Consider the following 13,680-nt stretch of genomic DNA (forward strand, 5'->3'; position numbering starts at 1 on the left):
TTGGTATTTCTTTTTTTGTTTTTTTTATGAAAATATTTAACACTCTAGAGACTCAACCTCTGGTAGACTTCACCGCCACACACATCACATTATCTCCCCAGAATTTAAGGCTTCAGCCTTGACATCGTCTTCTTCAAGGACTGATGAAACTTCCCTCTTTCCTCGGGACCTGCAAGAGGGGGGACACAGGATTAGAACAAGATGATGCAAGATGACACTTTAGAGGTCAGCAGTGGGGTGGCCATGACTTCCCACCAAGACTGCTAAGACTTTCACCTGTGGGCTGGGGACAGTGGTGTGATGCACTTGCTGTGCTGCCTCTGCTCCTGTATGGGGAGGGAGCAACAGGGTTCAGCTCACCCCCTGGTGACCCCTGTTGCACCTCGGTTCCATTTGTGCCAGTGGTCATCTATGATCTCATCAAGGGCTCCACCCACCAATGAGCCCGGCACACCATGGCCCAGTCATCTCACATCCCTAACGTGTGGGAGTCTGGGGGACACTCTCTATATATCTTTGACAGGAAGGGGTGATGTGCTGCAAAGGTACAGGAATCCTGGGACACAAATACCATCTGTGCCTCAGGTGGCCCCTTCGAAGTACAGCCCTCATGCTCCTTAGCACGTGGAACTCTGGAGCCTGAAGAGCATGTAAAGGAGGGGCAGGTGGCCACCCTCCACCCAGGCAGGGTACACGGAACTGCCACCACCTGCCACCCCAGCCCTTCTCATGTGCAGAGAAGCCAGTGCACCTAGATGGCTGGCACATGTATGGGGTGCTCTCCAGGAAACCAGCTGTGCACCGTGGTTACCCAGATGGCACTGTAGCCTGACAGCGGGCTTCCCACCCACAGTGTCTGCTGGAGGACCAAGAGGGCCAGGCCTTACCAACATATCCTGGCAGTTTGCTAGGAAGAGAGAAAGGAAACGATAGAAAAGATGTGTAATGAACGATGGCTGGAAACTGGCCCTCTGATGAGAGACATGGATCTTCACACCTAAGAGTCAGCAAACTCCCAAGAAAATTCTATTCTGAGAGCTCCAAAAGCACTACAGTCAGATTACCCAGATCTAGCTCATAAGAATGTTCTAGAAGCAACAACAATAGAAGTATCAAGAGACAGATCCCAAACGAAGAATCCTCACTAAGGAAAATGGCTAATTTCTCATCAGAAATTGTGGACGCTTGAAGGCAAGGGACAGCACCTTAAAGCCTCAAAAAGAAAACACAGAAACAGAAACAACAACAACCTGTGAACCCAGAATTCCAAGTCTGACAAATCTACCCTTGAAGAATGAAGAGGAAATTTAACACATTTTCCAATAAAAGCTGAGGGAGTTCATTACCAGAAGTGCTAATGGGATTCTCTGGGCCAAAGAGGAGCGAGCTGTAACTGATAGCTTTAAATAAAGAACACCAGTAAAGAAATGAAAAACGTTGGTAAATACCAAAGGAAATTAATATTCCAAGTATTATATTCTTCATTTGTAAATTGTCTTTTTTCCTACATGATTTAAAAGATAAATACATAAAACAATACTTCCATCAATGAGCACATGAAGTATAAAATGTCACCCATGACAAAGGCACACAGCAAGGGACACAGGCCACGGTGTCCCTCCAGTATGGTCACCACTCCTTTCCTACTTTTACTTGTCAAAATTTGCTCTGCAAAGCCTGTTTCTTTTCCTGCCTTTAATAAATGTAACCTCGCTGTCAAAAAAAAAAAGGAGGGATGGGGATGTACAGGAGCGAGTGGACAAGCTGAAGCTAAGCTGGAATCCCCCAAACTAAGTCACTGTAAGGTGAACATATTAATTGTAATCTCCAAGCTAACCTCTAAAAAAATAACTAGAAAGTATACAGAAAAGGAAAAACAATGGAATCGAATGGCACACTATAAACATTCAATTAAATCTAAAAATCCAGTAATTGAGGGATGAAAACATAATCAGAAAACAAAAAGCTAAATGGCACCGTAGCAGAAAATGCCTCCTCTCCCAGTCAGTGCACTTAGTTTCTTAGTTGCCTAGGTAACAGTTCCTGTTCAGGTGCACCTGTCTCTTAGAAACAGCTGTCACTGTGATGCACATTGTAAGAACCGATCCCCAGTGGACAAGCCATTCTGCTTCTGTACTTCTGGCTTGCTTATCCCATATAAGCCCTAGATCACCGGAGATCAGGGCCTGATACTCTGGGAGTGATCCTGATCCATGGGGAATGATCCAACAAGAAGCCAAACTATGCTTTCCCATGAGCCAGCTTGCTTGGGCTGGGAAACCAGAAAAGCATCCCCCCCACCCTCCCTGTAAGCAACTGGCTGATTGAGAGGCACTCAGAGTGAGATGATAGCACCTGAGGCAAAAGGAATAGCTTGATGCTTGTGTTGTTTGATTGATTTTGCAGGCCTGGGGCTGGTGGTCTGGTATTTATTTGGAGGATGGCAGTGTACATTGTACAACTGTGGGGGATTTCCTTCTGGCTTGATTTTGAAATCCAATGTTTTGTCCCATTTTACTGTTTTGTTTAATTCCTGCATCTGGTAACCTGAGCAAGTATTTTGAAGATAGCAATATGCAATATAACAACCATTGTTAAATTCCTATTGCCTTGTTTTGAAAGCCTATATAGCTATTGCTGTTTTTTGTTGTTGTCATCATTTGCTTTTGTTGTTGTTATTCTTTAGGTTTGTTTGCTTCTTGATTTTTCTAGTTTTTCTTTTTATTCTTTAAAATAAAATTAACAAAAAATTGATATTATACAAGGCGTCCTCTTTTCAATCACAGTGTAATGAAACTGAAAAATCATTAACAGAGGGAAAACAAGGTAATTCACATCCATGTAACATCTACATAGAAATTAACACATTCTTGTTTTTGGTTTTTTTGTGGGGAGGTTTGTACCAGGGATCAAACTCACAGCCTCGTGCTTGCCAGGAAGGCACTGTGCCACTGAGCTATATCCCCAGCTCGGCTGACACATCCTTAAACAATCAGTGACTGAAAGAAGGAATCCCAGGGAAATGACACAATACTTCAAGATGAATGGAAATGAAAACAGTGTACCAGCATTTTGGAGGTGTTCACTGACACAGAGCTAACACTAAATAGCCTGACTGTACACTTGAAGAAAAAGAAAAGTGAACTAAATCCAAACCTAGAAGGAACAGAATGATAAAACTAGAGCACAGAAAAATGAAATACAGCAATAGATGAATTCAGTGAAACCAAAAGTTGGTTGTTTGAAATGATCAACAAAATAGGAAGCCCTGAGCTTGACTCAACCACTGAGCCCGGAAATCAGAGATGGTCCTCCTTCCAGATGCTGTGCAAATACCAGGATGACCAGTGGAGCCATGGGCAGCTCTGTGCCAACCACTGCAGCCTGGGGACAAAAGGAAACAATGACTAGAAACACACAAACTACCAAAAGTGACAACAATTTTCAAATGCAGAGATTATGTGACTTCTAGTAACACACAGCAGATGGGACATACCCTCTACATTCCCCAGAGACCACAGTGTAGCGTGTGGAGAGCAGGTCAGTGCCGGACACACAGTGAGGAGGGGCAGCTTGGAGAAGTGCAGAGCCCCACAGGGACAGCAGGGGCATGGGAGCTCAAGCACAGGTGCTCTGCCCGTGGCCGTGGGCAGTAGGGAGCCTGTGCTGTCAGATACTGGCTTGGGTGGGGCTGGACAGGAGGGATAGGGCTGGTGACAGTGACACTGCATGGCGAGGGCCCTTCATGGACAAGAATGGCAGTTGTTCGTCAGCCTCAGGAGCTGTGGGAGACGCAGTTGGCAGACAGGTTGATCTGCGCATGACCTGGAGAGTCTAGAAGAGCCTTGCATGCATACGTGTGGGGCTCTGGAACAGGATAGATGTGGCTATTAGGGACCCAGGAGCAATACCGTTCCATGGATGGAGTAAAGGCACTCAAATCTACAGCAGAAGATCAAGTCAGACATCTGCCTTGTGGTCCACACACAAATGAACTAGAGGCGAAGAACTCACCTTCCACAACAAATACTTAAAATTCCTAGTAGCGGGAAGAGATGCTATCTTTCAAGATATTTGGGCTGAAAGAAAGACACTGAGGCCAAAAAGTATTAGCTGTAAAACATGTACAAATGTGACCTGCTGGAGCATAAGGCTCTGGTTCACTGAATGACACACTGCCAAAGGAAACTGTCCAGCTGCACACCAGAGTCCCTGTAGTTTACCCAAATGACAACAGCTTTGTGTCAAGAATACATAGACAACTAACGTGAGTTGGCATGGAAAGCACAAAGAACCCCATGAAAAGGTGGGCTACAGACAGGAGCAGTGCCGTGCATCACAGAAATCTCAGGTGGCGAGTCCAGCCTCATTAGTCCCGAGGCCTGTGGTGGAAGAGACCCAGCCAGCTGCCAGGGGCACCACTGTCCACAGTCTCAGAGTGCAGAGGGTAACCCCACAAGACTGCTTACTCACTAGAGCAAATGCCACAGCCGCTTGAAAACAGCCACACAGTCAGAGGCCCCACACCTGCACCACCAGGCACAGACCAGGAGGGGCCTGCACACAGACAGCAAGACACCCGGGCCAGCCCAACACCACCACATCAGGGAGGTAAAGAGACATGGTGTGGGGTGAAATGTCCCAGAGCACAAGCAAGCAGTGTGCAGTGACATGGAGCATGGGCAGATCTTGGTCATTTGGGGCTAAGGAGAAAAGACGACTTGCTCAACATTGCACCCCCATGATGTCCTTTCTGCAGAAGTCACCACTGTACACAACCTTTCCAACACCACGCAGGCGGCCAGGGTGGAGGAACAGACAGGAGAGAGCAGACATACCATCAGGACGCTGCTCTTGCTCTGAGTAGAAATGTTTCTTCCATTATCAAAAATAAGCACTTAAAGTGAGACATGGAATCACACACCTATAATCCCAGCACTCGGGAAGCTTAGGCAGGAGGATTGCTGTAAGTTAGAGGTCAGCCTTGGCTACAAAGTTGAGTTAAAGACCAGTGTGAGGAATTACATAGGGATACCTTATCTCAAAAAGACAAAAAAAAAAAAAACCCTAAAATATGCTTATCCAGGAGGTCATCCCACAGATCTGCCATGCATCTGTGTCTCCCATTGGGGATTTCGAGGAGCAAGGTCCACAGTGAACCGGAGGAACAGCTGTCTGGTGCCGGCAGTGCCAGTGCTCTGGGTTCCTCTGGTCTCTCTGCAGGGTAACAGCGGCACCCTTCAGGACTTGGGAGGAAAGAGCAACTTGAGGAAGGCTCAGAAACTTTAGGGAAGATCGGTAGCAAACCTGGGTCTATGTGATGCTGAAGCCCGAGGCCACTTTACCGGGCTCCCTGGTCCCCAGCAAGGAACTGCTGCCCTTGCTCCCCTTCAGCTGGGAGCAGCGGTCTCCACAGTCGGACTCCCCGGGGATAAGCACCAGAGCCGGTCTGAGCTGCAGGGTCCACAGCAGGTTCTTCCGAATGGCTGCTGCCACAGAAGTACGGCTGGACCCTGCCGTCCCCCTTACCCTGCACCCTCCAGGAAAGGAACTGCCAGGCGTCTGCCTCAAGGACCTGCTCAGCCTGGGCCCTGCGGCCCTTGCCTCCTGCCCCTCCTCCTCCGAGAGTACACCCAGCTGCTCTGCCTGGCCCATCCTCAGCTGTGGGTGCTGTCCATGACCTCGTACCAGCCACCCCCCAAGTCCTCACATGGCACCACACACACTGTCTCTGGCCATCAGCCGCCTAGAATCCTGTCCCCTTCCTATTCACACAGGTATTCCCCAGCACCACAGTGGGAAAATCTCCTAGGATGAGGAAAGCTCGAAAGCACCATAACCCACCGCCTAGACTTCACCACATTTGTCCTCAATCATTTGTTAGGCAACTGCCTGCCTGTCACTGCCAGCTGGCGGCCCACACCCTCGCGGGAGCGCACACAGCGCCCCCTCTGGTGATAGCTGCTCTGTATTGATCTGCGCTGTCACGCGGCCCGCGCATCAGAACCTTTTTAGCCCCTCGCGGCTTCTATTGCACTCCGCGCTCTGTCGCCGGGAGCTGGACCTGTGGGGACCTGCTGCACCGCCCCGCAGCTCTGTGTCCCCACCGCAGTCTGCACCCTGAAATCCCACCCCGAGCGCGGGTCTCAGGAAGCGGGCCTTTGGGAGCAGGCTGAGGGTGCAGCCCCGGCGCTGGGTCACACCGAGGGAGGGTGGCCGTGAGCGCTTATTCCATCTCTCACTCCTTGTCCTGGGCAAACAGGGAGACCACGGCGTCGGGGAGCGGGGCAGCGGACGCGACTCAGGCCCCTGCATCTCGCCTTCCCAGCTACGGAACCGTGAGCTACCAACGAGCTGTCTCCAGTCTAGGATGTTTGTTTCAGCAGCTCGAGGGAACTAAAAACATCTCCAAACGCCAACAGTGAGTGCACGGAGGACTGAGCACACCGCCGTGACTCCGCGGCAGGGTCACTGGAGCCGCTCGGCGCCCCTCACCTCTCTCCTCGCGGCGGGTGGCGGAGAGCAGAGCGCTCCGGGCTGACTGGCGGCGAGTCACTCTGCAGGCTCAAGGAATGGGTGGAGCTGGGACTGGAACACAAGGAAGCAGGCAGGAACTTCTTACGCTTCAGTCTGGCAGGAAGGAAACGTGGGATCAGCACAAGTGGCCTTGCTTTGGGACGGGCGCCTGAGGACCCACGACGGCCACCGGTGCTGTCCTGTGCTAGCCTGCAGAGCCCCAGATCGGGCCTCCTGGGCGGGTGCGTGAACTCCAGACCTCGGGGGTGAGATGCATGGGAGAAGGAGCCTGGGTACTCATTGATGGGGCAACGCGGAAAGAAGCTTCCTCTCACCAACAGGGAATTCTTACATGCCACGGAGGGAAACCCTGAGCATCGGTCTTCATGGGTGTGATCCTGCTCCCATCCTGTTTTCAATCTCTCTGGTCAATTTATATGCATTGGCTCCACTTAACATCCCATAACAAATAAGCAATAAATGGTCAAGTTTGTCTGATGATTATCACTGCAAAGGGAACCTTCCTAAAGACCTGCAAGCGTCCTGCTTCCATGTGCCTAAAATTAACCTCATCACCCCCTAGGCCTAGGAGTGGATCTGCCCAACACCTGTGTCATGTGACCTGGAGGACAGGGCTCTGGCCACCAGAGGCTGCCGTGCCACCGCTTTGTTGCGGTGCTACCTGCAGAACAGGCCCCAAGGGCTCCACAAAGGACCTCTCTGACCCTTGGGAAATGAAGCCTAATGGTAACTTCTTGCCTGTCCCATTTAGAGTCTGAAAGTTTGTATCAGTGTAGTACTTTTCACACAGTTAATCCATTCATTAATCTAGGTTAGCTCTTTTTTCTGAAGAAGATTTAAAATGGAAAACTATCCCGTCAAAAATATGATACATTTCAAAGATGAGATAGTTTACATCCATCAATATCATATCATGATTTTTAGTTTAACGATTCTCAAAATGTATAGTTTTCTCAAAATGTGTAGCAGGCTTCCGGAGAAGTAGACAATATTATTATAATTTTATAAGATAAAATTTTGTTCATAATACACAGAGAAATATGGTAAAAGGGAAGATTTAAAAGACATCAAAATAGCAACAGGTTATTGATTGGTAGTGAACCACAAATCACTTACACATTTATATCAGGAATTTTTACAACTTCTATATTTTCTGTAGTTAATATGCATAGAGCCGGGTGTGGTAGTTGCACACCTGTAATCCCAGCACTTGGGAGGCTGAGGCAAGAGGATTGTTGCCAGTTTGAGACCATCTTGGGCTATAAAGTGAGCTCAAGGCCAGCCTGAACTGCATAGAGAGACTCTGTCTCAAAAAGACAAAAAAAAAGCATAGCTAGATACACATTTTCCAGGTGAAAGTTAATGATCTTGACTCCAGCTGGATGAGAAAAAATGACCTTTTTACTTTATGTTAGGAGAGAGGCTATACTTTGGAGTAAATTTAAAGGGATTTAGAGTTTCTAAGAGACATCAATTAGAAGAAAAATTACTGAGTTGTTTGAAAGATTATGACCTTTTCCCACTAAATTATATTTACTCCTTTATTATTAAAGCAAAAATCTAAAGTAATTCTTGGATCGGAGAAACTAATGAATGGTACCCATCTCCTAAACTGCCTTTTTTGCTGACCCATGAAAGCTACTTGCTTCTCTAGGTTTCAGAACAGGGCTTGTGGGGCTCATACTTGTGGTCGACGACCCAGAACCTTGGAAGTGCCCACGGCACCCTTCCTGGAGGATGACGTGGAGAAGCTGCCCAGTAGGATGTGGGTCTGGACCCCCAGCCTGGCCCACCAAGGGGAGCCTGACTTCCTGGAGGGTCTGAGCAGGGAGCAGGAAAACCGCTCCGCCTCCCTTACTGAAGCCTGCACGTGATACAGCTCTGCTCCAGTCCCAGAGGCCAGGGCAAAATGAAAACTGTGTGGGAAAACTAAAGTCCTAAAGTTGCCAACATTTTTAGAAATAAAACAAACTTTCCAAAAGCAGGTGAGATTTATCTGTCCGATAGTAAATCAATTTGGATGATTGCTATTGGAGAAAGCAGGATGGCGTGAACGGAATGAAGGTGTAGAAATTCCTAGGAACAGTGGCTACGGAAACTGGGGTTGTATCACAAGAGCTGTTTCCATGGGTTGGGGGAAGGGATACAGTAATAAATGAGGTGGTCCCCAGCAGTTCTATCCCTGGGACAAAGGAAACTTAGGTCTTACTGTCCACAAAAATAATTCAAGACCAGGAGCGGTGGTGCATGTCTATTTCCAGCACTCTGGACACTGAGGCAGGAGGCTCACCGTGAGTTCAAGGTGACCTTGGGCTACATAGTGAGTTCAAAACCAGCCTGATTAGGGGCCAGAGGTTTAGTGAGACCTTTTCTCAAAAAAAAAAAGTAAAACTCAAGGAGGCTTGAACATCGAAATGTAATGGAGGCACAAAATTCTGTAAGACAGCAGAGTATTGGAAACTATCTGGATAGCCCTTGAGTAAGGGAGGCATTTAATTTATTTTATTTTTGCCTTTTTGAGAAAGGGTTTCACTATGCAGTTCCAGCTGGCCTTGAACTCACTTTGTAGCCCAGGCTGGCCTCGAACTCATGGTGATCCTCCTTGCATCAGCCTCCTGAGTGCTGGGGTTATAGGCATGTGCCACCATACCCAGCAAGGAAGACTTTAAAACAAAAAGAAATTTAACAAATTTAACTTCAGAAGTTTAAGACTTCTACATTACAGAAGACATGATAAAAAATTACTTTTTTAAAATAACAAATGCCTTTTGTTATTGAAGCCCATTAGTGGTGTGCCCCAGGGCAGCTGGGTCTGAGGCAGGACTCCCCTGGGTTGGGAGGCCACCCTTCTCCCAGTCCTGTCCCTTCCAGAGGTTGTGTGGCTGCCCCTCCCTGTGCTTCAGATGTGTGTTCCAGAGATGGGGGTCTGTAGAGAGGGGTTAAGGTTCATTCAGTGAGCCATGAGCTGAACACTCGTTCAGTAGGACTGGGGTCCTTAGGAGACGACCAGGACACAGACAGGCATGGAGGGGTGACCCTGTGAAGACACAGGGGAAGACAGCACCTACCCGCCAGAAAGGGGGGCATCTGGAGGAACAGCCCTGCCCACAGCCTGGTCTCAGACTTGGCCTCTGGGATAATAAGAAACAGCTTCCTGCTGTTCAGATTGCCCCAAGTGTGGTTCTTTGCGGCCATTACCCTGGTGTAAATTCCCGTGGCTCTCTGGGAGGAGGTAGGAGTGGGACTCCTGAGTGACACCTTCCCCACTGCTTTGGGGGAGCCTGGAGCCCCACTACTGCCTTTGGATGTCACCCTCCAGTTCCTACAGCTTCCGGAGAAGACCTTCAGCCTCCAGCCTAGGCTGACCTCAGGGACTGCAGTGAGCCTCTAGGCCTCTGACCTTCTTCAGCAACTGACCTTCTTGCTCTCCAGCACACAGGCAACCATTCTGGATTCTTTGGTTTCTGACTCTGCAGATGTGAGACTCTTCCTCTTCTAATCTTGTGAGGCTAACTATAAATCCCTTGTATAATTAAACATATACTATATATTGATTCTGCTCCTCCAGTGAGCTCCTTCAATTGTTTTGTTTTGTCATCTATGTTATCTTCTCTGGTGAACAGTTTGTTCAAATCTTTTGCCAGTTTAAGAAATTAGACTAGCCTGAGCCTGGAAAGGGGGCCGTTAACATCACGGGGAAGGTGAGGTTCTTAATAAAGGAAGTGTTGGCCAATCATTATTCTGCTGATGTGACATAACTTTAGTGCCTATCTCTCAAGATACAAAAATAAATTCAAGAGAGCTTGCAAATCAAAACGTAAAGGAATCAGATGAAAATATGATAATATTGACAAAGTACAAGAGAAGGTGTTTGTATAACCTTTGAGTAAGCAGGACTTTCTGAGCAAGAGAAAAAGAAAGTCTTGATAAACATGGATTCAGGAAAGTTATGACCTCTACATAGTAAGAGGAGACCGTAGAGAAATTCTGAAAACTATGCCCTGGAAAAATACAATTTGAAACAGAAAAACAAATACTCAACACACAAAAAGCTTTTAACATTTCAAATATTTAAGTTTTTTATACAAGGAAAAATGTAAAATGGCCCCAGTTTTTTAACTCTTCATTTGCACTGCTAGCAAAGAAAAGCATTTTGAAATAGCATTTTTTTTTTTCATTTTTATCGGTACCGGGGATCGAACTCACGACTGCCTGCTTGCAAGGCAGGTGTTTATGCCGCTGAGCTAAACACCCAGCCCCTGAAATAGCATATTTTATTTGGGTAAAACTATACTGCAACAGTGTTGAATTAAGGCTGACATAAGCTGTCTGTATATATGGTTAATGATGCTTGCCCACAGGGCGGCCTGGGCACATTGTGAATTTCAAGCTGGTTCGATGTGTGAACAGGTGTACCCTAATCTAACCTAGAGGCACACACTTGTAAGGAAGCAACTGCTCCAGCCAGCGGCCAATTAGGGACTGAGAGCTCGCTGCCCACAGATGGGACACAGCTACTCGGACATTTGCAGTCAATTCCTCTCCTCTGACTATAAAAGAAGCTGCTCTGGTAGGCAGAGCTTTCGGAACATTTCAGAAAGTCCTGGCCGGTACCAGAAGGTAGAAGAATCCCAGTCGAAGCCAATTAGGCCTGGAAAGTTACAGTAAGAGAACGAAGAAGTCAGAACTGCTCCAGCCTCTGGGAGCAACCTAAGGAAAAGAACTCTAAGGAGATTTAAAATACACAGGCCGTGTAGATATCCTCCCAAATAAACACACCCTCACCTGACAGGAGAGACGCAAAGATGCTTTGTGAATCTCCACTGGCAAAGCCCATGCTGGCCACCACCAGAACGAGCAGTGGTGACCCGGGGTTGACTACACCATGGGGAAGCCTGGTCACACGCTGAAGACCAAGAGTCACCAGGGAGAAGGAATGAGCCTACATGTGGTGTCCTGAGGAGATATGCACGACAGACTACCAGGAAGCTTTAAGTTTTTGCATATGAATAGAAAAACGGTGACATGCAAGCACCCTGCTGCTGCTCTAACGTTATCCCTGAGAAGTTACAGAAAGTGAACACAAAGAATATTTCTATTTTACATGCAGCTGTTGCATAACAATCAGAACGAGTGAGCATATAGCAGTTTTGGGTACATCCTTCCCTCATTAACTGTTGTCCTGTGATCTGGACAGTTGGGTTGGGAGAAAGAAACCAGCTGGCTCCCTGCCCAGTGCACACTTGTGGCGGGGGCCCAGGAGCAGGGACATCCTTGTCCATCTGGCCTCTGGGCTTTCCGGGACCCTGGAGCAGGTCTCAGGACCACAAGGAGTGACTACTCTCTGCCATGCAGGGAAGGCCCCACCGACAGCCTCCTGATGAGCCCTGTCTCTGGGTGCTGCCTCCTGTGTTCCCCCCACACCGTGTTTGCAGAATCACCTTCCCAAGTCATGGCAAAGACACCAGGAGCTTGCAGGCAGCTCCTGGAGGGGTCCAGAGCAGCCTGGGCAGCTTGCTCAGCAGTTAGGGTTTTTCGGCGACCTGGGAAGGACTAAAAGAGAGGGTGCACTGTATGTGCATGTGTGGAGGCACATGTGTGTGCATGGTTCTGGATGTATTTGGCCAGGAGCTTCAAATGAATTGAATTTTCAATTTCTTTTTATATTTTGAATTATAAAAATGGCTCCAGATGCAAGTGAGTAAGATGCAGGGATGCAACATCGTAACACTGAAGGCTGTGTTACACGCTTTTTAAAACAGGAAGTCATTTGTACCCATTGCAGGCTGAGGAAGATACAGTGGGAGCACAGGTAAGCCCATGGCGCATGACAGCATGTCCCCTCACTGGGTGTGAGAAGGCGCCTCTTCTGGGCCACACAGTTCACCATGAGGACGGGGTGCGCTGTGACCCCCGGCATGAGCTGGTTTGCCTATGGGTTCTGGTGTGAAAAGTCCTATGTGCTGGGGAAGGTGTGCACCCTGCTCACCCATGCACACACTGGCACGGCTCAGGCGTTGTCCTCAACTCTGCATCTAGACCCAGCGCCACCGGAGAGCACAAGATGGGCAGTCAGACGTATGGCCTCCCTCCTGTTCACTTATGGGCGTTGAAAATAAAGACGCACATGCTTGGTTTTGTGCATTAGTTTCAATTAGTTGTGAGAAAGATAAATTTAGTTTGCACAACAAGCCACGTGGCTGTGTTAATAACATGAGCTGAGACAATTGTAGTCCTATGATGTCACCCCTTCATTTAGAATACCTCATCTTGGATGAATCATTTTGCAAAGCTCTTTCAGCTAAGAAGAGAACATAGCTGTTGCACAGACAGATGGGCCAACTCTCACAGGCTCACACTTACCCGGGGGAAGGTGGAGTCAAAGCTGGGGTGCTGTCCTCTTTCCCCTGAAAAGGAAAAGCATGTGATGGAAAGGAGCTTTTGACATGAGCTTCTGCTACTCCAAACTCAAGGCCATTTCAGTCAGTTTTGAGAAATGGCTCCTGAGGCATAAGGGATCCTGGGCAAAGACCTCCATGGGACAGAACCCTCCCTCCCATGTGACACACGTACACCTATTTCATTCCCCTTTGGGTAGAAAGCAGGGGTGGGCTAGCAGTCACATGTAGGGGTTTATGTAAGTCTTGTTTGAGCTGGGGTCTACCCTGGGTTGCACTGGCCAGAAGGCTCCTCCCACCTCAGCCCCCCAGGTTGCTGGACCATAGGCTTGTGCTGCTGCAGCCAACAGCCACTTCCCAAGGACACCCCTGATTTCAGCGGTGAGTCTGCTCTCTGCTCCCCACAGCAGTGACCCTTTGCTTGTTATCAGTGCTCTGTGCTACCTGCTGTCCCGGTGGCACACGATGGCCTCATGTGCTGGTTCCCCAAGTACAGGTGGACATGGCCCCTCTCCTCTGCTGCCCAGTGGTCTGAAAGTTAGATCTTCAGCCCCTGTTGTAAACTGCTTGTTTTTCTTATGACCAACTTTTGAAAGTTCAAGTATATAATTTGTACTTCCTTTATACTTCATTTTCTTAATGGCAACTTTTGAAAAGCAAATATTTTCAATTTTGGTAATGTCTAAATTACTACTTCTTCTTAGTAGACATTGATTTTGGTAATATATTGATGGGAATTTTGCCA

General features: G+C 48.0%; 1 long non-coding RNA gene across 2 annotated transcripts; it reads right to left on the reverse strand.

Annotated features, from left to right (window-relative positions):
* On the reverse strand, positions 1-13,624 carry LOC111753583 (uncharacterized). 2 transcript variants are annotated; one of them, XR_010050379.1, is made up of 3 exons: positions 12,901-13,624; positions 6,496-6,630; positions 1-169 (listed from the first exon to the last, which is right to left on the reverse strand). It is a non-coding gene; the product is annotated as an uncharacterized LOC111753583 (long non-coding RNA). The 2 variants fall into 2 exon arrangements; XR_002788351.2 differs by lacking the exon at positions 12,901-13,624 and having other exon boundaries at positions 6,496-6,851.
* Positions 13,625-13,680: the final 56 nt, after the last annotated feature.

Source organism: Cavia porcellus, unplaced genomic scaffold (assembly GCF_034190915.1).
Source record: "Cavia porcellus strain 051 isolate PalLab524CR breed Dunkin Hartley unplaced genomic scaffold, mCavPor4.1 scaffold_11, whole genome shotgun sequence".
In the NCBI taxonomy this organism is placed as follows: Eukaryota; Metazoa; Chordata; class Mammalia; order Rodentia; family Caviidae; genus Cavia; species Cavia porcellus.